This window comes from Macrotis lagotis, chromosome 3 (genome assembly GCF_037893015.1).
Source record: "Macrotis lagotis isolate mMagLag1 chromosome 3, bilby.v1.9.chrom.fasta, whole genome shotgun sequence".
Classification (NCBI taxonomy): domain Eukaryota; kingdom Metazoa; phylum Chordata; class Mammalia; order Peramelemorphia; family Peramelidae; genus Macrotis; species Macrotis lagotis.
The window spans coordinates 174,947,255-174,972,727 of NC_133660.1; the positions used below are offsets into that span (position 1 = coordinate 174,947,255).

At 35.5% G+C, this 25,473-nt stretch overlaps 1 protein-coding gene across 2 annotated transcripts in view; it reads right to left on the minus strand.

The window, feature by feature from the left end:
* The window catches only part of NSUN7 (NOP2/Sun RNA methyltransferase family member 7), a 258,982-nt gene extending 234,047 nt beyond the window's left edge, over positions 1–24,935 (minus strand). For both annotated transcript variants that reach the window (XM_074229565.1, XM_074229563.1), the window contains exon 1: positions 24,739–24,935. The gene's annotated coding sequence lies outside the window, so the exon portion shown is untranslated. The remainder of the gene's footprint in view (positions 1–24,738) is intronic.
* Between the last annotated feature and the right edge of the window lie 538 nt (positions 24,936–25,473).

The window sequence follows — 25,473 nt, forward strand, 5'->3', positions numbered from 1 at the left end:
TGACAGGAGATGATGCTGGATGTGAGGTAATCAGGGTTAAGAGATTTGCCCAAGGTCACCCAGTGAAATGGCAAGTGCCTGAGGCCAGATTGGAGCTCCCATCCTCATGAATCCAAGGCCGGTGCTCTAGCCACCTTAATTGCCCTAGGGTGAGCCATAGGTCTGAGCTAGGTGGCTCAGGAGGACATCAAAGGTGGAAAGCAGCCCTGAAAAGAACTCGGCAGACTTCACAGCAGAGGTACTAGTCTTCCTTGAACACACCCTGCACCCCAACTGCAATTACCTTTCATGGTGAGAAGTTATTGTTTGACGAGTTGTTTTTCAGGATTGTCTGATTCTTCACTACCCCATTTGTGGTTTTCTTGGCAAAGATACTGAAGAGGAGTTTCATTTCCTTCTCCAGCTCATTTTACAAATGAGGAAATGGAGACAAGTTTAAGTAACTTAAGTGACAGCTAGTAAGTGTCTGAGGCCAGATTTGAACTCAGGAAGATGAATCTTCCTAATTCTAGGTCTGTACAACCCAATGTGTCACCTAGCAGCCAGCGATGTACTGGTTTATGTTTATTGCATGCACTACAATATGAGAGGACCAAGAGTCCCTATGTGGGATTAATGTTTTGTCTTTTGACCCACAATGAAGTCAACACCACTAGTTCCTTTATATGCCTCTCCAAAGAAATTCTGTGAGTCATCTTTCCATTTTATCTACAGCTTCTTTATGTCTTTCATTTTTAATCATATTGATAGATGTCAACATGGTTATAGTTCATATACTATGTCAACTAGTGGTTTGGATACTATATCAGTTGTTTCTTTTCTAATTGCTTTAGCTAGCATTCTAATATAAATTTGAAAAAGAGTAGTGATATGGGCAACTTTGCTTTATTCCTCATCTTATGGGGAAGGTTTCTAGTTTGTCCTTATTACTGATAATGTTTGTTCTTAGTTTTAGATAGTTATTTATTATTTTATGGAATGCTGAAATTATTTCTACATTTCTAGCCTTGCTTTTTTTTAGTAGCCTTTCTTAATAGGAATGGGTGTTATATAGTTTGTCAAAAGTTTTTATGCATCTATGAGATAATCATAATTTTTGTTGGTTTCATTATTGAGATGATCAATTATATTGATAAGTTTTCTTCATATTGAACCCTTGCATTTCTGGTATAATTTCCCACCTGATCATGACATATAATCTTTGAGATATATTGCTGAAATCTCCTTGTTGATACTTTAAATTTTTCCATCAATACTCATTAGAGAAGTAGGTCTATAGTTCCCTCTGTTTTTGCTCCTTCTGGTTTAGTTGTATGCAGCATATTTGTGCCATAAAAGAAATTTGATGGAATTCCTTCTTTGCCAATGTTTTCAAATAATTTTTATGGTATTGGAATTAATTGTCCTTTAAATGTTCTGTAGAATTCATTTGTGAATCCATCTAGTCTTGGTGATTTTTTTTTAAGGAGTTCATTGATAGCTTGTTCAATTTCTTTTTCTAAGATAGGTCTATTTAAGTATTCTATTATCTCTTTGTTAACCTGGGAAACAAAAATTTTTGCAAATTTTCATCCATTTCATTGAGATTGTCAGATTTATTGGCATATAATTGGACAAAATTGTTCCTAATAATTGTTTTGATTTCTTCTTCATTGGTGGTAAATTCATCTTTTTAATTTTTGATACCAGTAACTTGGTTTTAATCTTTTTTAAAAAACTAAATTAGTCAATGGTTTATGTGTTTTATTGATTTCCCCCCATGAAACTGGCTCCTAGTTTTATTAGTTCACTGGTTTTCTCACTTCCAGTTTTATTGTCCGTTTTGATTTTTATGTTTTCCAATTTAGTGTTTACTTGGAGACTTTAAATTTGTTCTATTTGTAGGTTTTTTAAATTGCAATGCTTAATTCATTATATGCTCTTCCTCTATTTTGCTGATATAACCAATTGAATTTTTGTCAATGAACTACTTTGACCACATCCTATATATTTTGTTATGTCCTCTCATTGTTTTTTACTCTCTCTAATGAAATTGTTTCTGTGATTTGTTTTTTGGTGCACTCATTCTTTAGGGTTAGATTATTTAGTTTCCAGTTAAATTTTAATCTGTATTTCCATGGTTCTATATTGAAGGTAATTTTTATATCATTATGATCTGAAAAAGATGCATTTAGTATTTGTTTTATGAATTTGGTTATCAGGTTTTTATGCGCTACATGGTCAATTGTTGAGTAAGTGCCATGTACCTCTAAGAAAAAGGCATATTCTTTTCTATTTACTATTCTATTTTTTCCAGAGGTCTATCATATCTAAATTTTCTAAAATTCTGTTCTCCTTAACTTCTTTCTTATTTGTTTTACAGTGAGATTTATCTAGTTTTGAGAGGGGAAAGTTGAAGTACCCCACTGTATAGTTTTACTATCTATTTACACCTATAGCTCATTTAACTTTTCCTTTAAGAATTTAGTGCTATACCATTTCGTCCATATATATTTAGTATTAATAGTACTTCATCATCTATGGTGCCATTTAGCAATATGTAATTTTCCTGCTTGTCTCTTTTAATTAGATATATTTTTGCTTTGTTTAAAAATCATGATTTTTATTTTTACTTCATTTAGGACATAATAGCTTCTGTTCCAGACCCTTACCTTTATTCTGTTTGTATCTTTCTTTTTCAAGTGCTTCTAGTAAACAGTATATCATCTGGTTTTTAGTCCATTCTACTATCTATTTCTGTTTTATGGGTCAGTTCGATCCATTCATATTCACAATTATGATTACTAACGATGTATTTCCCTCCATCCTGTGTCTCTTCCCAATTTCTCACTTTCTCTTTCTTCCTCCTTCCTCTCTACCTCTTCTTTTATCCAGTCCCTCTTCCAAAGTCTATTTTTCTTCTGACTACCACCTCCTCAAATTCACCTTCCTTTCTATTAACATCATTTCTCCTCTTATCTCCCTCTCTTCTATTTCCTTGTAGGGCAAGTTAGGTTTCTATGCCCAACTGAATGCAAATGTTATTCCCTGTTTGAGTCAATTCTGATGAGAATAAAGTTCAGTTGTTACTCACCACCTCCTACCATCTTTGCCTTCATTGCAATAGTTTTTCCTTTTATGACTCTTTATATGAGATAATTTATTCTATTATCCCTCTCCCTTTCCCCTTTTCCTAGTGTATCCCTTTTTATTCCTTACGGTTTTTTTTAAATCATCCCACCATAGTCATCATATTTGTACTCTCTAAGTACACTTCTAACTGTTCTAATAATAACATTCTTAGGTGTTACAAGTATCATTTGACCATGTAGGAATATAAGCAATATAACCTTATTGAGTCCCTTATGATTTCTCTTTTTTATCTTTTTATACTTATATTGAGTCCTATATTTCAAATTCAGATTTTCTACTTAGCTCTGCTCCTTTCATCAGGAGTCCTCTATTTCACTGAATATCCATTTTCCCCTCTGAAGAATGATACCGATTTGCTAGGTAGATTTTGGCCCCTAAGCCCTCTGTTATTTTTAATATAAAAACTACTAAATCTAGTGTTTCCTGAATGTGGCTCTATGATATTTTAGTTGTTTTTTTATGGCTGCTTGCAATGTTTTCTCCTTGACCTGGGAGCTCTGAAATTTGGCTCTAATATGCCTGGGAGTTTTCAATTTGGGATCTCTTGCAAGAAATAATCAATGGATCCTTTCAATTTCTATTTTACCCTCTGGTTTCTTGAAATATAATGTCTAGGTTCTATCTTTGATCATGACTTTCAGATAGGCCAATAATTCTTTTTTGTTTGTTTTTAGTGGGACAATAGAGTTAAGTAATCCAATAATTCTTAAATTATCTCTCCTCAATATTTTTTCCAGATTAGTTGTCTTTCCAATGAAGTATTTAAATTTTTCTTCTATTTTTTTCATTCTTCTAAATTTGTTTTATTGTTTCTTGATATCTTATGGAGTCATTAGCTTTCACCTGCCCAACTCTAATTTTTAATTAATTTTTTTCTTCATTGAGCACACTCCTTTTTCATTTAACCAATTCTACTTTTTTTCTTTTCTTCAATTAATTTTTGTCCCTCTTTTAACATTTGGTCAATTCTATTTTTAAGGTGTTTTCTTCTTCAATATTTTTACTTGGTCATATTTACCAAGCTGTTAATTCTCTCTTCATACTTTTCTTGCATCACCCCAATTTTCCCAAATTTTTTCCTCTGCCTCTCATTTGATTTTAAAAATCCTTTCTGAGTTCTTCCAGTAATTCTTTTTTTTTTTTTTACCTAGGACCAAGTCACATTTTTCTTTGAAGGTTTGCATGTAACTTTTTTGACTTTATTGTTTCTTCTGAATTTGTGTCCTTGGAGTCAGGACAGGAGTTTGAATTCAGCCTCAAATACTTTTAGCTGTGTGTCTTGGTCAAGTTACTTAACCCTAATTGCCTTGCCTCACATTCAGGGTCATCTCTAGTAGTACTGATTCACATCTGACCACTGGACCCAGATGACTCTAGAGGAGAAAATGAGGCTGGTGACTTAGCACAGCACCCTCTCACTCAAATCCAATTTCATGGGCTTGTCATGGCATCACCTCCCTGATGTTGTGGTTTTCTTTGAAAAATGAAAGACAAGGGGCGGCTAGGTGGTGCAGTGGATAAAGCACCGACCCTGAAGTCAGGAGTACCTGGGTTCAAATCCAGTCTCAGACACTTAATAATTAACTAGCTGTGTGGCCTTGCACAAGCCACTTAACCCATTTGCCTTTCAAAAACCTAAAAAACAAAAAAATGAAGGACAAGCATTATTATTGATTGCTTTCTATGATTAGGTCCTTTTTTTGTTGTTTGCTCATTTTCCTAGCCTATTTCTTGACTTATAACTTTGTTAAAGTTGGGCCACTGTCCCAAGATTCTAGCCTTTCTTGTCACTTTTTCAGAGCTAGCTCTGGAGATGTCAATAGGTTTCTAGTTCTTCCAAGGTGGTATATCTAAGTGCAAGTTTGATCACTGCTCTCCTGTTCTGTGATATGGTCTGTGAATAACCACAAGTAATTTTCTATACCCTGTACCCCTATGACCACAAGCAACGGTGAACTGGTATATCTCTCAATTCTAGAACTGAAACCTGGATGTGCATATGAGTACTGTGACAGAATCCTTAACCTTTTCCAGCAAAGGGTCCTCTGTAAACTTTTTCTGACCAGACTCCCTTTCTGTTTGTGTGTTGAAAGGTCCTGAAACTGCTGCTACCACTTAAAAATGTTCCCATGGTGTATAGCTAGAATACTGCACGGGGCTCTAGCTCCATCCACCATCCTTCTGAGATCAGTTGTTCCTACTGACCTCTTCAGCTGTCTTAAACTAGAAAATTGTGTCACACCAACCATTTTGGGTTCTGGTACTCTAGAATTCTATTTGAGGTGCTATTTTCATTTGGAGGGAGAGTTCAGGCAAATCACTGTCTTTAATCTTCCATTTTGACCCCTCCCCTAAGTTTGTGTTTTAAAATAATATTTGGTTGCTAATGTCTTTAAAATTATATGTTTAGAGGTGGCTAGGTGGCGCAATGGATAAAGCACCGGCCCTAGAGTCAGGAGTACCTGGGTTCAAATCCAATCTCAGACACTTAATAATTACCTAGCCATGTGGCCTTGAACAAGCCACTTAACTCCATTTGCCTTGCAAAAAAACCTAAAAATAAAATTATATGTTTATTGTATGTTTCTTTAGTTGGGTAAATAAAAATGTCTTTTTAAATTGAGTAATAAATGTTAGTCTCAAAATTAATTAACTAATTAGACTCTCTAGCCCCTGGGTAGTGGAAATATGAAATAAAAGTTAATGAAATGTGTTGTGAAAATTTAGTACTAAATCTGTAATATTGTGTCCCTGAAAGCTTTAAACATTTTAATCTTTTGGGAATATTTATTTAGATATTTGAGAACCATTTTTCATTTTTCCTACTTTTCTTTGTACATCTGAGTTTGGGGGCACAACATTCACTATGTAATGAACACACCAGGACTTGAGCAGTTACTCACATTATTAACCAGTCACTTTGCTTTAGTCAGAAGTTTTCAGTGAGCAAAAATTTTTATTAAGTACATTCCAGATCAGCTTATGGAATAAAACAAGCCATTCACAACTGTCCTTAACAGAGAACCATATTTAAAAGGTCTAATTTTGCTCTGTAATTAAGGCTTGCCCATGTTCAACACTCCTTGCTGACTAAAAATAAGCTGAAAAAAAATTGTTGGAACTAGACCAGTGGAATGTTGTGAGAAGAAAGAATTAGATCTATAAGTGAAAATGAATAGAGTTGCCCAAGTTCTCAGATCAACTTTTTAAATTTTTGATGATGCATGAAAAAATGTCTTGGAAATGGATTGAAAGAAGGATCTGAGTCTTCTCTTATTCTTCACCTTCCTCCTCCTCCTTTTCCTTCTACCTGGAAGACTCAGCTTTCATTACATTTGTACAGGACACCTGCTATCATCATCACCACTATTGTGTAACTTAACCTTGAAAATGAGCAAGACAAGAAATTAAAGCCTGACCTAAAATAAATTAGAATATAAGGAAATTAAATTTGAAATGTGACTTCATTTGTGCTTTAATAATTCATATTTTCTGTACAGAATCAGATACACAACCTATCATTTTTGACACCCTGAGCTGGTGGATTTTTTTAGATTAATAAAAACAGATCACTCACTCATTCATTCATTCATCTGCCTCTCTCTCTGTTTATTTGCAGCTCTCTACTAGTTTGATGTAACCTAATAGCAAAATCTCTACAGAAAAGAAAAATAAAATCTCATGTACTGCCTATTCAGAGATTTATAATGATCAAATGAATCGTTTGTGTGTGTGTGTGTGTGTGTGTGTGTGTGTGTGTGTGTGTGTGTGTATGTGTGTGTGTGTGTGTGTGTGGACTGAGGGAAGAGGTGGCATGTGGGGAACAAATTCAGACTCCAATGCTGATAAATAGCAAGAAAAGGAATGTTGAAACCTGAGCATACATCAACTTGCACACACCTGTATATGGCAGAGTTCAAGACACCTTGAGCAAGTTGAAATCTGAGTTCAGTTAGGAAATGCCTCTACAAGTTTGCTGTGTTACAAAAAAATCAAATAAAACATAGGCTAATCAAGAGATAAGTGGAACTTCAGAATTAGGGAAGACATGAGTTAGCTGTTACAAACTTCTCAGGAACCCTCTTGTCCCATGTGATTTGTCTGCAAAAGCATGCCATATAATGGTAAACACTGTGAGCCTAGAGAAATGATTGCATTCTAGAATATTTTCTCTTACAAACTAAAGACATTTCCTTCAAATCCTCCCTGATTGCCAAAAATTGGAATTTAAAATTCCTTGTCAGAAAATACTATGGGAAGTGCAAAGTTAGAAATCATCAGAATCATTTCTATATGACAAGAATGGAAAACACCTATGAAATCATGTGGCCCAGCATTGCCAAGGCAACACTCAAAGTTCTAAAATCTAGGAACTTTTAAGGAGTGAAGTAATTAAATTTTTGACCAAATATAGCAGGCTAATTTTTAAGTTGATAATTTTGTATGGTTCTAGAATGATGTCATAAATATCCAAATGGTCCAAAAGGTCCCCAACCTCTACTATTCAATATTCACTATATGAACATACTCTTATCATAGGATCTGCACAACTAAGTTATTTATGTATATAAAAAAGTCACAGGGGAAGCTAGGTGGTGCAGTGGATAGAGTACCAGTCCCAGAGTCAGGAGGACCTGAATTCCATTCCAGCCTCCTTTAATAGCTGTGTGACCTTGGACAAGTCACTCAACCCCATTGCCTTGCAAAAACAAACAAACAAACAAAAAGTCACATTTGTGGTAGTTTATAGCAAGTACTTTGAGAAGTTTTGGGGTGAAGTTACCACAGAGAGCAGTATAGTTGTTTAATTTGCATTTTTCTATAAACTATGTTCTCTCTTCTTTCCCTGTCCCAAGATTCTGAACTCAGGAAGACTGGGTCCAAGTTTAACACCAAAAAAGCATAAAACTTGGGAAATCTAGAAGACCAGGTATCTGAACTCTTGAAATGGGATATACTCATGAGATAAACGCCAAGGCTTCCTTTTCTTGGATTTGGGGCTCATGTTAGCTAGGAAATCAAAATTTCCCCTCTACACAAAAGATTTAGGGTTAAGGAGCCTTGTTCATGAATTCACCTGTTGGGCCATGTGAATAAGTTCCTTCTCCTTCTGCCATGTACTTCAACAGGAACTATCATGGGACTATGAAAATTCATCAGTCTACAGTTCTTGACCTATGATCAAACATATGTTTGGCCCTCATGATGATGATTCCTAGAAGGGGAAGGAAAATCTGTCTCCCAACACTAAAAATCTAAAATAGAGAAGATCAAGGAGGTTTGTTACCTCACTTTATAGGCCAGTAGAGAAAAAAAGCTGGACCAAAAAAGAGTCCATCTTCCCAGAGTCCTAGCCAGTCATCCTGAGATAACTCAGATCCATGGAACAAAATCAAGAATCATCCTTTGTGCTTCCAAAAAGCTGACAAATGGGCAAGACCACATTTCCCATAGGGTGATACTCATCAGTTTCCCTAAAGGTTCACACACACACACACACACACACACACACACACACACAAACACCCTGCAAGTTCATCAAGGAACTGTGAAGTTCATTGAGCTTATCAGGAAATTCCCCTGATCTGCCACTCTTATACTTTAATAGAAGGAATTTGAATATTTGATTATAGTGACAATAGACATCCCACTTTTCCATGACGCCAAATCATTGATATCCAGAATGATTCTTCAGTATACCACTTGCCCAAAATCATAAAAGTTAGCTAATGTCTGAGACCAGATTTGAGCTCAGGAAAATTAATCTTCCTCACTCCATGCCTATGCTACCCACCCACTGTGCCACCCCATCCATTCTGTTTAATTCACTATGCATCAGCTCATATTATCTTATCCTCTGAAAAATGCTCTTTTATCATTTCTAATGGGACAATAATATTCCCTTACATTCACATACCACAAGACTTTGCAAACCCTGTAGAACCATTCTCCAATTAATAGGCATTCCTTAGCTTTTAGTTCTATTCTTTTTTTCCTCTTTTCAATCTCCCCCTTTAAATCAGAAAGTTTATTTTTCATGTGTTTGTTGAAGTTTGCTAAATTCAAAATGAAAAATATTTCTTTGAGACAAGAAATTACATCAATTTAAATATAAAATGACCAAATTTAAATATAAAATGGTTGCAACTGCAAAATGCAGGTGGCTGTGATCTGTTTACACACACACATATGGACTTTTTCCATTCAGACCATTTCACTAGATCGTACTATGGTTGCCATGCCCTTAATTTCAACTCTGTTGTGAAGACAGAGATAAAGGATGCCAGGCGACAGGTCAGTAATTTCTAACTAGAACTTGAATAGTTACGGAAAATAAATGGCCACATGGAACTGAAAGTTTTGTTGAGCATATTGATCTAGCCTCAATTTGAAGAAATTTAAGAGCTTCTCCATCTTCTTCTTCCTACTGTTAGTACTCAGTCACCATGATGAAGATGAAAATTTCTGAAATCACTGGCCACCATTTCATTCAAGATGACTGAAGTACAGAAAAGAATTCCAGGCTTCTATAAGTTCTCTACACAATCCCACTACATGCTAGGCAGTAGTAGTCACCAGCTTTCCTAGAAAGTGTTAGGAGTAATTTGATAATCTTCTCTTCCTTTTACAGTGGGTGAGAAGTTAAAGTAAGAAAAGTTAATGAACTACATGATTCTCTTCCTTCAGAAGGGTAAAAGTGTAATGGAGAGATCAGAATACCAATTTTTCAACTCTGAGGGAGTGATGGGGAGTATGAGAATAGAAGAGATGTACAGGGAAGAGAAAAGATGATTTGTTTGAGCTGGAGGTATTGGTATACATTGGTATGCTTGTCATTTTTAAGTAAATATTTCTTGGGTTTTACTTCTTATTCTAAAGATATATAGATACTTATACTAAGTAGAAAACTGAAAATTAATTTGGAACTGCCTTTGTAGTCAATTTATGAGCCATATGGACATATCAACCTCACTATATCATAAAAGCAACAAACTTTCTTGTTCAAGGTGTTTTTATGAACAAAGAGGAAGGATAACTTAACCTCATTGCCTTGCAAAACTCTAAATAAAAAAAAGAAGAGGAAGGAAAGAGTAAAGGCTTCACCTTTTGGGTACTTGATGTGGCATGCCTCAGGTGGTTACCAAGTTTTTAGTCACAGGTATTTACCATTATAAAAAAAAATATTTGATTGTGATGTAGTATTCCATCTTCTGTGTCTAGAATGGACTTCCTTTCTCTTAAAAATTAAAAACAATTTGCAAATTTATTGATTTGTTAACATGCCTAGATCTAAGAGGAAATGTGGAATTTCCAGGGAGACAAAGGCAATGAGACCAGGGACAGGATTTAGAACCTGGGAGTAATAGATAAAGCAGGTCCCATTACACATAAAAGATCTTCAACAATTTCATAAAAAGATAAAGTCGTCCAGACTTTGAGTAAAATTATCCAAAAGAGAGGTGTTTGGGCAAAGAATCCCCTTTGAAAAGCTTGATTTTCATAGAGTCCAGGAAAATATATGAAATTTGATCTCGGATTCTGTGACCAGAATTTTCAGTATGTCAAAGCAGGAGCACCAAAGAGATTGCAGGTAACTAAACCCAGTTTTCAAATTAGACATAATAAAATTTGGGCCTTAATAGCATCCTAATCTCAGAAGTCAACAGTTTAGTAAAACCAAGAATTAAAAGCTTCATTGATATTTTGAATGTGTATGTAAATATATGGAAGATTCTTCTAAATGGACAAAATTACCTAATTCAAGGACTCATTCAGCAGTACTTTAATTTTTTAGTTTCTTTTCTAGAAGATGTCATCTCTGTGAGAAATAATAAATAATAATAAATAAAATGTCAAAAGAATGGCTTTTATTACCACAAAAGTAATTATTATTTTTTTTAGGTTTTTTTGGCAAGGCAATGGGGTTAAGTGGCTTGCCCAAGACCACACAGCTAGGTAATTATTAAGTTGTCTGAGGCCGGATTTGAACTCGGGTACTCCTAACTCCAGGGTTGGTGCTCTGTCCACTGCGCCACCTAGTCACCCCTACAGAAGTGATTATTAAGAAGCAATAAATTCAGAAAAAAAGAAGAACTCTTAAGTCTTTTCTCTTACTACTAGTCATACATGATTTCTATCTTAATGTTCAAGGAGTGCCACTTTCTTGTAGAATTTCTTCCTTATTAACCATAAGGGTAATATTGATTTCATCCCCAAGGTTAGGTAATAGAGTCTACCCTTCCCTGTTTAAAAGGGTAGCCCTTATAAGAGGTCAAATAGTATTTATAGTTACAGAGAACTTATGTCACAGATTTTAAATAGATACATATCTCTTAACCTTGCCACCATAAATTCCCTCAAATTTTTTTAGGATAAGTAATAATATGTGATAGGCTACATAAACATATCCCATGCAAATATTCAATAGACATTTCTAAAGATATAGAGATGTAGAAAATATAATCCCCATTCTCCAAGTACTTACACCAAATAGCAGGGAATACATATGAACATAAGTACCAAAGAAGATTGAGATTAGTGCAAAGTGTTAAGAGAAATTTAAAGAAAGATAATTTCTCCATGGAGAGTTCCGGGAAAGCATCAGGGAGCCTATTGCACTTGAATTAAAGAGGGACTTTGACAGAGTTAGAGGAAACTAGGTGGTGCTAGTACTAGCCCTGGAGTCAGGATAGACCTGAGTTCAAATGTGACCTCAGATACTTATTAGCTGTGTGACCTTGAACAAGTTCATCATTTAATGTTTGCCTCAAAAAAAAAAAAGGTGGTAAAGTTCATTCTAGGCACAAAAGATCAAAAAAGCAAACAGGGATTCCCACACCATGATCAAATAATTTCTATCATTACGACAAATACCTGTGACTAAAAACTTTCTGAGGCATGCCACATCAAACACTCAAAAGGTGAAGCCTTCAGGGAGCTCTAGCCTTCTTCCTTTTGTCCAGGAAAACACTTTGAACTAGAGAATCTTTCACTTTTATGATATAATGGGACTGATATATTCATTTGGATTCATAAATTGATTGCAAAGATAGTTCCAAAAGGGAGTTATTAAAATGATTTCAATAATGGCAGCACAGATGAAACTACTGTGTCATCTCCTGTAGTGTCTACTTTGAAGGAAGGTTTTCACTTGGATCTCTAAGGTACGTTTGTATGACCGTTTGGTTAAATCACGCCACGATGGCTAGATGGCACAGTGTATAGAGCACTGACCAGCAGAGTCAGTGGAGTCAATCAAATTCAGCTTCAGACACTGATCCTGGGCAAGTCATTTAACCCTGTTGCCTCAGTTTCCTCAAATATAAAATGAAGTGAAGAGGGAAATAGCAAATCAGTCCAGTATCTCTGATAAGAAAACCCCAAATGGGATCACAAAGAGCCATATACAATTGAAACTACTGAATAACAACAATGTCAAATCAAGGACAAAGATGGACAGAGAAGAAAAGTAATCCCTGACCATAGCAACCACACTGGCTAGTGGCACTGAAAAACCCTTTTACTCTTTCTCTTGATATTGCTCACTTGTACACCAGATAGTGGCAGTTAGGAGGCCAGGTTAGAGAAAGCAGCTACAACACACTGATCCTCCTTCCTTTAAAAGTGCTGACTATGGGGGCAGCTAGGTGGTGCAGTGGATAGAGCACCGGCCCTGGAGTCAGGAGTACCTGGCTTCAAATCCGGTCTCAGACACTTAATAATTCCCTAGCTGTGTGGCCTTGGGCAAGCCACTTAACCCCATTGCCTTGCAAAAATCTAAAAAGAAAAAGTGCTGACTATGAAGATCAAAGACTAGTTTACCTGTCAGATCTATGGAAAGGGGAGCAGTTTATGACTAAGGAAGAGTTGGAGAACATCACCAAAAACCAACTAGATGATTTCGATTACATTAAATTAAAAAGCTTTTGCACAGATAAAACCAATGTAACCAAGATCAAAAGAAATGTAGTAAATTGGGAAACAATCTTGACAACTAATGATTTTGACAAACGACTCATTTCTAAAATATACAGAGAACTGAGTCATATTTTTAAAACAAAAAGCCATTCCCCAGTTGACAAATGGTCAAAGGATATGCAAAGGCAATTTACAGATGAGATCAAAGCAATCCATAGTCATATGAAAAATTGCTCTAAATCATAAATTATTAGAGAAATGCAAATTAAAGCTTCTCTGAGGTACCACCTCACACCTCTCAGACTGGCCAATATGACCAGAAAGGATAATGATCATTGTTGGAAGGGTTGTGGGAAATCCACTGTTGGTGGAGCTGTGAACTCATCCAACCCTTCTGGAGAGAAATTCGGAACTACGCCCAAAGGGCAACAAAAATGAGCATACCCTTTGATCCAGCAATACCACTACTGGGTCTATACACTGAAGAGATGATGAAAAAGGGTACAAATATCACTTGTACAAAAATATTTATAGCATCCCTGTTTGTGGTGGCAAAGAATTGGAAATCAAGTAAATGTCCTTCAATTGGGGAATGGCTTAGCAAACTGTGGTATATGTATGTCATGGATCACTATTGTTCTATTAGAAACCAGGAGGGACAGGAATTCAGGGAAGCCTGGAGGGATTTGCATGAACTGATGCTGAGTGAGATGAGCAGAACCAGAAAAACACTGTACACCCTAACAGAGATATGTGGGTGATGATCAACCTTGATGGACTCGATCATTCCATCAGTGCAACAACCAGGGACAATTTGTCTGCAAAGGACAGTATCATCTGTATCCACATAAAGAGCTGTGGAGCTTGAACAAAGTTCAAGGACTATTCCCTTTAATTTAGAAAAAAAACAGAAATCTTATTGTTGGATCTTGTTATTTCTTAGATTTTTTGTCTCTTCCTTAAGGATATGATTTCTCTCTCAACATACTCAATTTGGATCAAGGTACAACAGGGAAACAAAGTAAAGACAGACAGATTGCTTTCAGTGGGGGGGATGGGGGGAGGGAAGTAAGATTGGGGTAAAATTGTAAAACTCAAATAATGTCTTTAATAAAAATAAATTTTAAAAAAGTGATGACTATGGAAGGATTTTCATGAACTGATGTTGAGCAAGATGAGGAGGAGCAGAAGAATATTGTATACTCTGACAGCAACATAAGGATGATGATCAACCTTAATGGACTTGCTCGTTCCATCAGTGCAACAATCAGGCACAATTTGAGGGTTTCTGCGATGAAGAATACCATCTATATCCAGAGAAAGAATTGTGAAGTTTAAATAAAGACCAAAGACTATTTATTGCCTTTTATTTTTTTTTTTTAGGTTTTTGCAAGGCAAATGGGGTTAAGTGGCTTGCCCAAGGCCACACAGCTAGGTAATTATTAAGTGTCTGAGACTGGATTTGAACTCAGGTACTCCTGACTCCAGGGCCAGTGCTTTATCCACTATGCCACCTAGCTGCCCTATTGCCTTTTATTTTTAAAAGTTATCTTATTATGTAATTTTACTATCTCTTATACTTTATTTTTCTTCCTTAAGGATATGATTTCTCTCTCATCACATTTAACTAAGATCAATGTATAGCATGGAAAAAATGTAAAGACTAACAAACTGCCGTCTGTGGGGGTGGGGGGAGGAAAGCAAGATTAGGGGGGAATTTGTAAAATTCAAAATAAATAAAATCTTTCTAAATTAAAAAAAAAAGTCCTGGCTAATAATAATACCATGCATGGAATCATGAGAACCCAGGAAAATTGAACCTCCTCCTGGGGTTCTGGTCCTGCTGTTCTTCTTGCTGCTAATTCCAGAAGACATTTGCAGCTGATGGGCATGGCAACACCTTTAGGCTCTAGGAAAGCAGAAGAAGCAGTTGGTTATTAAGGAACCAGGAATAAGTTAGTAGGAAACTGAGAAGAATTAGTGGTTTGGGAAGATAGATTTGGGTCCAGGATCAAATTTCCCACCACAGTGGCTGGAGTAGAGATAGGATAGGGATGGGTGTGCTTATTGTTCTGAGTCAATACTTAAGCTTAGAAGTAGTGGAGCAACTAGATGGTGCTGTGGATAGAGCACTGGTTTTGAAATCAGGAGCATCAGAGTTCAAATCCAGCCCTAGACATTTACTAGCTGTGTGATCTTGGGCAAGTCACTTAGCCCTGACTGTCTCACATTCAGGGTCATCTCCAGTTGTCCTGAATCATATGTGGTCATTGGACCCAGATGACTCTAGAGGAGAAAGTGAGGCTGGTGACTTAACTGGGGCCCCCCCTTCACTCAAATCCAATTCATCTGCTTCACATGGCAATACTTCCCTGATGTCATGGTCTTCTTTGGTAATGAAATACAACATTACATATGAAGTCGTGAGACAAAATTTGGGCTAACTGTGGAGCCAAAAATAGCTGAATCACTCTTAGGAGAATAATTCATATAGGGTATGAATTAGATTGAACAGTCTCTTTGGAAAGTCTAGGTAAACCTAAGAAAGTCATAAATTCCCCTATAAAGTTTGACTCTTTTAATACAGTGTTTTTTTTATTTTTTTTCCTCCCTGGCATAGATAGAAAACTCAATTGGGCCAGGTATTATTTCTGTGCCAGAGAGTCCTTAGAGTCCCAAAGGATGAGGGAATCTTGACATTTTGCAATAGTTTAAATCCCTCTAACAAAATAATTAGATTACAAGAAAATCTAGTGTTTACACAGCATTTAATTTTTGCAAAGCACTTTGTGAATATCATCTCATTTTACCTTTATAACTAATTTTGGAGGTACAGATATGGAAACTGTGACAAACAGATTAAATGACTTACCCAGGGTCACACAGCTAGTATGTCTGGGGTGGAATTTAAATTCAGGGTTTCTTGACTTTAGATCTAGTCCTCTATAAATTTTACTACTTAACTGTCAAGAGTTTATTGAACTACAATCTTTCTCAGGAGGTGAAAATTTTGTGTAGTGTAGAAGAAAGAGCCCTGTTGGATAGGTTTCTGTGAAATTGGAAACTTGATAACATGAAGGCAAAGAGAACCTGGGAAACAAGGAAAAGGAAACCAAGAGTTCAGAAAGAGAGAGATGGAAAGATGCCAAAGATAAACATTGCCTGACTTGCAGTTTTGCCTATGGCACGGGTAGCAGTGGCTTTGTCAATGTATATCATCACCATTCTCTACCTTTGGCATATATATGCAGAGTTAAGGTTTCCCATGCTTTAGTTAAGATATCCAGGTCTTTTTGGAAGGCTTCCTGCTGCACCTCCCTTAACTCAGACTCCCTAAGTTTGAGCAAGTTCAGTTCAGTTTCTACAGGTTAACCCAATGTCTCCCTAAGCAAACCCTACCCTTCTGGTATTAGGAAAAGGAAGAGAAAAAGGAATTAGGAAAAAGAAGAAAAATGCGGGTTTCTCCAGTCTACTCCTTTACCTTGGATACACTTTTCACAGATGAACAGTTACCTCTCATGAAGAATACCTCATCTAGATTTTGATAGGCAGTCACATAGACAACCTGGAGAGTTGTCCTTCAGGACTTGATCTTGGATAGACTCTACAGACAGATAATGAACTAGAATCAAAGAGGTTAAAAAGAATGAGCTAAAGAGTAGTTGACAAATTATGTAGTACTTTAAATGAAAGGTTTTCTCTTGAAGCAAAGGCATATCAGTTTTAGTATTCTTCTTCTGAAGACAGATGGAGAACTCAAAGTGGGCATGAGTCATTTGCAGAACATTAAATATCAAGAAATATGCAGGAAAAGAAGCATAAAAGATACACACGCACACATATAATATATATAATGATAGTAAACATATATAATGCAGATAAAGTTGTAGACCTTTCAAAGAAAAAAGGGAAATTCCTCAGATTTCCTACTCCTTGAACAATTCTCTGATAATGTTAAGGGGTTTGGTTGATATATGCTTTGTGGCATTTAAAATATTAAATGTGTGTATTGTAGGAAGCCACATTCCTTTATATTTTCCTAATTGAATGAATGTATGATAAATCATTTATTAAGGATTTATAATGGCTAAGCACAAAAAACAAAAACAGGAAGGAATTTATACTCTTCAAGAGGAGACTAAACATCTAGGGGAAAGTGACCAGGATTATTTTGATTTCAATATTCCAATTCAGTTTGAGGTTCTGGATTCTAAGGAATGAAGAAAAGTGGCAGTCTCTTATTTGCCACGTCTCATTTCTGGTTTTGGGGAGAATGGGGAAAAGTCCTGTCTCTAGAAAATGAAGTTCATGCCTCAACCTTTACCTCTGTATATTCTCTATTCAGGAGCTGATGCTTCTGAGGAGAAAAATAGCATGACTGAGACAACAGCACAAGATGTGAGCTTGTAGAAAGAAAGGGAAATAGGCAAGTTTTACTAAGAGAAAATAAAGTAAAAAAGGGCATCAGGGAGGGTAGAAGTAGGAGAAATTCACTGACAACACAGGTGGAATAAGGCACCCCAAACTAGTAAAACCTGGGAAATTTCTTTAGTGTAGGCTTGTATAGGGTTATTGCATTAGGGTTATTATCTGGATCAATCAGGACCAGGTATTCGGGAGAAAGAGTGGAGACCTGTACCTGATAGCCCATAAGTTGAGTTTCCCAGGTGACTGTTTAGTGAGTGTTCAGTGGGGAAAGAAAGTCCTTTAGTGAGAGGAACCATAGTGGAGTAGATTAGAGTTAATAAATCATTTTATTTGTTCTGGGGGGTGTTTTTCTTTTCAGTGTGTAGGTGGACTGTAGGGTCAGGAACTTTATCTTATTGTACATAACTCAATAGTATGCTCTCAGTCAACATGCAATTATTAAGTAACAACAATGTGCCAGACACTGTGCTAAGTTATGGGAATATAAAGGCAAATTCATGGTCCCTGACAAGGGACAATCAGCTAATGGACAAGGTGACTAGAGCACTGGACCTGTAGTCTAGAAGACTTGAGTTCAAATATGACTTCAGATAACTAATAGCTGAGTGATCCTGGGCAAGTTATTTAACCTTTACAGTTTCTATTTATTGCTTCTAATACACACACATGCATACAAATAGATAGCATATACATATATGTGTGTACATGAATGGACATACACATAATTATGTGGACATGTGGTATTATATGTATAGTTATGTGTACATATATGTGTAGTGTGTGCATTTCTATGAATATGTATATATGCTCATGTTTTATATGTGTATGTGTGATTGTTGTTATGTATGTACTTTTTTTTATTCTCCTTCACTACAGCTAGTATTTGAAGACAGTTTTCAATTCTTCCCTTCTCTTGGCTAAGTAGTCAAAGTACTTTCAATCATTCCTCTTCCTATAATATATTTTCCAGTTTTTTTCATCAACAATCCACCTTTAGTGATAGTTTACCAATAGTGTCTCTTTCAAAAAATGTCATGCCCAGAAGTGAAATTGATACTCCAAATGTGATCTGATCAGGATATATTTCTAAGAAACCATGACTATTTCCTGTGGTTTTGGCACAATATTAATGAAACTTAAATGTATATTAGCTTTTTCCTAGCAGCTCTATCAGATTGTGGAATCATATTGATTCCACTGCCAACAAAAACCTTTAAATATTTTTCATACAAACTACTTTCAGAAAAGATATTTCATATGACTATAAATTGTTTTGATTTCTTCATTAGGAAATTTCCAGTTCATATCATTTGACCATTTACCAATTGGGGAATGACTCACATTCTTATAGATTTGACAATGTTCTTTATGTACTTGGAATATGAGATCTTTAACAGAGAAACTATCTATAAAAATTTCCCCTCTGATTTTTTACTTTTCCTCTGATCTTATCCATATTACACCTAACTTTGCTCTCCATCTATCAAACAAGGTATTCCCCACTTTGTATTAGGGTAATTGTGTTGTGTTTTTTTTTAATTCATGTATAGGACTTAAGAATTAACCTTGTTAAATTTAATCTTTCTGGTTTCAATCCTGCATTCCATCCTGTTGAGGTCATTAGTTTTTGTTTCTGTCATCAATCATCATAGTGATTTCTTCTAGTGTTGTGTCATCTCTAAATGTAAAAGGCATGTCCTTTGTGTCTTAGTCTAAGGAATGAAAGAAAATGTCAAGCAATCCTAGTGACTGTTAGTATGATAAAGAAATACAAAACTAAGTAGCTGTGGTGGTGAAGGCAGAAGGGTGAAGACAAGGTTCACATTCTTACCAAAGTACAGGGGCTTATTTCACTTGAGATTATTTTTGCTGCTGTATCAGACTGTTGTTTGAAAAACAACCGTTTTTGAATAGTTGTTAAAACTATTGTTTGAAGGTATTTTCTGTTAAAACTGAGAGGTTTAACAGGTAAGGGGGTACACAATGGAAAATTTAAGTGTGTACATATAAATACCTACAGTTTTCCCCCTTTATTTGTGTTATGTATGTTCCACTGGTGTAGTGACATACTGGGAAGGTAGCTGGTGGAGCACCTATGATGTAACTTTTCTCATAAGTGTATTGTCCTCAACTCTGGTTTGAGATCCTAGAGCGAAGACCAATGAAATAATATATGAAGACATCAATCCGATTCAACCTTCCTTAAAATATCTAAGGAAGAGTTCTAGTGTTTCTCCCCAGTCCCAAGGGCAGTTCTTGATCTGGGGTCTATGAACTTGTTTTTTAAAAAAACACTTTTTTTTATATAACTATTTCAAAGGAATTGGTTCCCTGTGTAATCCTACATATCTTATTTTATGCATTTAAAAATACTATTCTGAGAAGGAATCCATAAAGTTTGCCAGACTTCCAAAGATGTCTATAACACACACAGATAAAGTTAAGAATCCATGTACTAGAGTCATGTCTGAAAGATCTGAAATATATAGTATTATGGACTTCAATGTGGCAACTGAGCCCACAATACTCCCAAGTGTGCCATGGACCAGATTAAAACAGGAAACATTTAACAATATAAAATAAAATAAAATAAAATGCAATGATACTTTTTTTTAGATTTTTTTTTTTGCAAGACAATGGGGTTAAGTGGCTTGCTCAAGGCCACACAGCTAGGTAATTATTAAGTGCTTGAGGTCGGATTTGAACTCAGGTCCTCCTGACTCCAGGGCCGGTGCTCTATCCACTTCATCACCTAGCCACCCCTACAATGATACATTTTGACAAAGATAAATTAATCATCATCCTTTAAGTAGGATTGTTTAGCCAGATGTAAATCCACCTAACAGTATTATCATTGTACCTCAGTTTCCTGACCTCTAAAAATGAGATAATGTTTTCATTGCTTAGTTTACAGGGGAACTGTAAGGAGAGAATGTTTTGTAAAGTTTAAAGCTCTACAGAAATACTATTCATTATAATAATAATGATTATTATTATCATACAGTCCACTTTGCCATCATCCTTTTATGCATAAAAAAATTATGAAAAAATTGTATCTAGTCCTTTGCTGAGACATCAGCTGCAGTCCTCTGAGCTACTAACCTAATAATCCTATCTCCAAAGAAGCAAATGAGTTTAAGTTTGAACTCCTATATTCTTTTCTTGTTGTCTACAAATGGGATTTTGTCAGAGATTAATATCAATCTGAGTAACTTGTAGATTTCAGAATATAGTGAAAAATGGGAATTTCTCTCATTTTCTATGATTTCTTCACAGTTATTGACACTGGGCCCTGAAATGACTTCTGAAGTTTCCCTTGGTTCTTTGGCATAAAATTGGATCTAATCTTGGAAACTTGAATTTTTGCAAAATAACTAGGAATTCCCAAATAACTCCTCACCTGTCTTGAGTTAAAATTCGCTTTATGTTGTATGTTATACTTCTCATTAAAATATTAACTTGGGGGGGGCAGCTAGGTGGCGCAGTGGCTAGAGCACAGGCCCTGCAGTCAGGACTACCTGAGTTCAAATCCAACCTCAGACACTTAATAATTACCTAGCTGTGTGGCCTTGGGCAACCACTTAACCCCATTTGCCTTGCAAAAACTAAAAAAAAAAAAAAAAAAAAAAAAAATCCTGGGGGCAGCTAGGTGGCACAGTGGATAGAGCACTGACCCTAAAGTCAGGACCACCTGAGTTCAAATCCAGCCTCAGACATTTAATAATTGCCTAGTTGTGTGACCTTGGGTAACTCACTTAACCCCATTGCCTTAAATTTAAAAAGTCCTTTTTGTTCTAAATTTTTCACCAAGGTGTCCTCACAAGACTCCATATAATCTGAATTTTAACCTTCCTGACATCATTCCTAGTGGTTTTTGTTCATCCTTGGTCATATGACCCACTTTCTCACTTCTTACAGATTTTTAGAATATGGTCTCATAAGAATGCAAACTGATTTTTTTTAGCTTTTCCCTTGCCCTTTTCTTACTCTTTGGAATTTTTTGCTCTAATTTAAATCTCACTAAGTTCAAAAAGAAATGGGTTTTTTTCATTTCTTTGATCTTTTAAAGATTTTATTTATTTTGAGTTTTACAATTTTTCCCCTAATCTTACTCCCCCCCCCGCAGAAGGTAATTTTGTCAATCTTTACATTGTTTCCATGCTGTATATTGATCCAAATTGAATGTGATGAGAGAGAAATCATATCCTTAAGGAAGAAACAAGAAGTAGATTTTAATCTGGGTTTATAACCTTCTCTCCATAATGCAGAGGCAAAATAAATATACATAGCACTTATTTTCCTTGAATATAAAATCACTTTGTCTATGTTGTAACTTGGCCAATGGGATAATATCGCCAATGATGAAATTTGTTTTTTACTGGTTATGCTAAAAACTTAATAAAATAAAACATTTTTACTAGCTAAAGGTGAGGGCAATTGACAATGTCCCTTTTGAACTGTGGGAACATGCTATCTCTCAGCCATTAAAATCTTGGTCCTGTGAACCATCTTATTTCTGGAATGATTCTTAAAAATGAATGGCTATATGGGGCGGCTAGGTGGCACAGTGGATAAAGCACCGGCTTGGAGTCAGGAGTACCTGGGTTCAAATCTGATCTCAGACACTTAATAATTACCTAGCTGTGTGGCCTTGGGCAAGCCACTTAACCCCATGTGCCTTGCAAAAACCTTAAAAAAAATGAATGGCTATTGATTGATCAGGGGATTGTAAGGACATACTTATCTGGAGAATGCTATGTTCTATTGAATGAAGATTCTCAGTTTGACTATAGAGCTCTTCCTGGCATTATTGGGAGCTGAGGAATATAAAAGCCTCTATTATATCTATCAAGGGTTATGTCTTGAATCAGACCCCAAAGTTATTGTTCAAAAACTGTTATGTGTTTTACAATTTTTCATATCTGGAAAAATACATTAGGTCCTTCTTCATGCATATCTTAATCTTTGGTGAACTTTGGACTTTTGGTGGAAAAACATTTGTTCTTGGGAGGAATAGGCAAGTTTGGTAGAGTAGGAGCTAGAATCAGGAAGCCCTGAATTCACTTTATGTTGTATGTTATACTTTTTCTCATTAAAATATTAACTAGGGACAGCTAGGTGTGCAGTGGATAGTTCACCAGCCCCAGAGACAGAAGACACTTACTAGCTATGTGAACCTGAGGAAGTCAGTAATTTCTGTCTCCCTCAGTATCTTCATCTGTAAAATACAAATATTAATAACACCCACCTCCCAGGGTTATTATGAGGATCGAATAAGATAATATTTGTAAAGAGATTTGCAAAACTTTTAAATGCTAGCTCTTATTATGATAATTGTTGCTATTAGAACTTTTGAGTATTATTCCCTTTTTTATCCACAAAGATTTCTCAAAAAGCTCCCATAGGCTAGTTTCATTGACAGGAAAGATAAAGCAGCCAGATTTAATTTATGGATCAACTTTTCATATCAGGCATCTCAACATCTTCTAATACATTCCCTCTATCTATGTTGCCTTGGTGGAGTTGGTGACTTACTATCCTCATGAATCTCCAAGTCCTCTCTAATCTATTATTCTTGAGCTCATACAATGTTCACTGTTTATCTACCATATTATCATCAAGACTTAGGGCACAACATATAAACAATTACTTTCACAATTAGATATTTTAGATGACACTACAGAGTCAAATTACTTTAAAGTTCATGCTGAAGGGCTCCATATATATATATATATATATATATATATATATATATATATATATATATATATATATATATGTATATGTATATGTATATGTCACAAAGAAGATAGGAATTCCAGTATTATTTTTGTCATTCATTAGCATCTCAGATGGGACAGTGGCAAAAATATTAAAATCATTTGTTTCATTAAAATTCCCAGATTAACTTTTCCATTCCCAACTTGCTTGAAGATCAAACTAAACTTTGTAGTTTGTATTTAGTAATAATCACATCTGAAAATTGTGTAGAATTTTTCTCTACTAAAAAATAGATCTCTCTTGTCTTTCTTCTCTTCTTCCTTCTTCATTTGTTTCTTGCTTTTTAGTCTCACAAGGTGATCAAAATAATGCTAATCCTCAGACTATTCCTTCCCCTTTCAAAAGATTTAGACTTAGATGAAGTAGGACAAGTGCATAGAATCCTGCACCTCATTCTACCTCTGATGTCTGGATTAAAAGTAGAAGGGAAAAAATCATGTTAATTAAATGATATAAGAGGTGGGAAAATGACAACTTTCACAATAGTATTTGATAAAGAAGTGGAAAAATCAATGAGAGAAAAAGCAGGAGTTCAATCTAGGTAAATATAGAGTAATAACATTTGTTTAGTGTATGTCTAAAGATTTGTAAAGTGCATTACATGTTATCTTATTTGTTCCTTTTAACACTCCTGAGAATTGATGCTATTATGATTTCCATTTTGGAAATGGAGAAATTGAGGCTAACATATTGATGACTTGTCTAAAGTCATGATGTTAATAATTGTCTGAATTAGGATTTGAGTCCATATTTTTCTTGACTCTGAATCTACTGCACAATGATTACACCATGTTGCCTAGAGTACATTCAACTATTCTCATACACTCAGCTATATACCACTCAATACCAGATATAGCCTTTTGTTCTTGAAAGCGTAACATTTATTGATAATCTTTTTATTTGCAGCTCCTGAAAAAATAGAAGAAAATATGAAATACCTCTCAGGAAAAATGGCTGACCTGGAAATTAGATTCAGAAAAAGATAATTTACAATTTATTGGTCTATGAAAAGCCTCAATCAGATAAAGAGCCCAGACAATATTTTTCAGTCAACTATCATGGAAAACTGTTCTAATTTTCTAGAACAAGAAAGTAAAATAATCCTTGAAAGAATCTATCATTCACCCCAAAAAGAGATCTCAAAATAAAAACTCCAAATTTCAGAATTATCAGCTAAAGGAGGCTACAAGCAGTCAAAAAGAAGCAATTTAAATGCCAGAGACCCACAGTCAGGAATACATAACTTCTGAAAAACTACTTCAGAATTCTGATTTAATTTCTATGCCAACCCATAATATATCAAAACTGTGATGGGGAAAGTCACAGTAATGTGGAAGGGATAACAGCAGTATTAAGAGCAGTTAGGAAGAAACCCAGACTGGTACCTTAAGGATTCAGAGATTATCTTGACCATCTCACACCTGAATAGTAATCTTCTCTGTGTTATCCCTAACAAGACTATCCAGCCTCTCCACTTACCTATATAGCTACAGCAGTCCCAAGGTAGTCCATTATACTTGTGGCAGTTGTTTGAACAAAAGTCTTTATATCAAGCCCAGAACTTTTTTGTAAAAAAGACCTTTTTGGTGTCATTTGCCTTCATCACTGGTCTCAACTTGTTCTAAGTTTTATGATTCTGACACTATATCTGCACCTCCTTCCCACACCAGTTGTTTCCTGGCCCAACACAGCACAAATGGTAACCAGGCCCCACCCTAGTAACAATGTTCTAAACAACCAGGAGCAATGAAGTGTCAAGAAATTATGTGAAAATTACTCTAATCATTCAGGGTCATAGTAAACATATTGTACGGTCTTTTCTCTTTTGCATCATCCCTTTCTACCCTTATTCCTCTTATACACTGACTCAGACAATGATAAATCAAGTTTTTGCTTGTTTTTTAGAAATTAACATGAAACCGTTGCCAGAAAACTAGCTTGGGTTTCTGGGATTAACCTGAACTGTGGGAATTTCCCCCCTGCCAATTAGAAATACAGACAGAGAGATAGATTGATGGATAAAGTTGTATATTTATATAACATTATGCATGAATGGTAATCATGTATGTCATATGTATATTCTCTGGAAACCATATTAACTGGAATCTTTTTTTGTTATACAAGCCCCTGGAGATTGACTTACACAAACCAGTATAGCTGAATGGATTTAAACAGATTAACATTCTAACAGCTAGAGGTGGTTAACTGAAACAA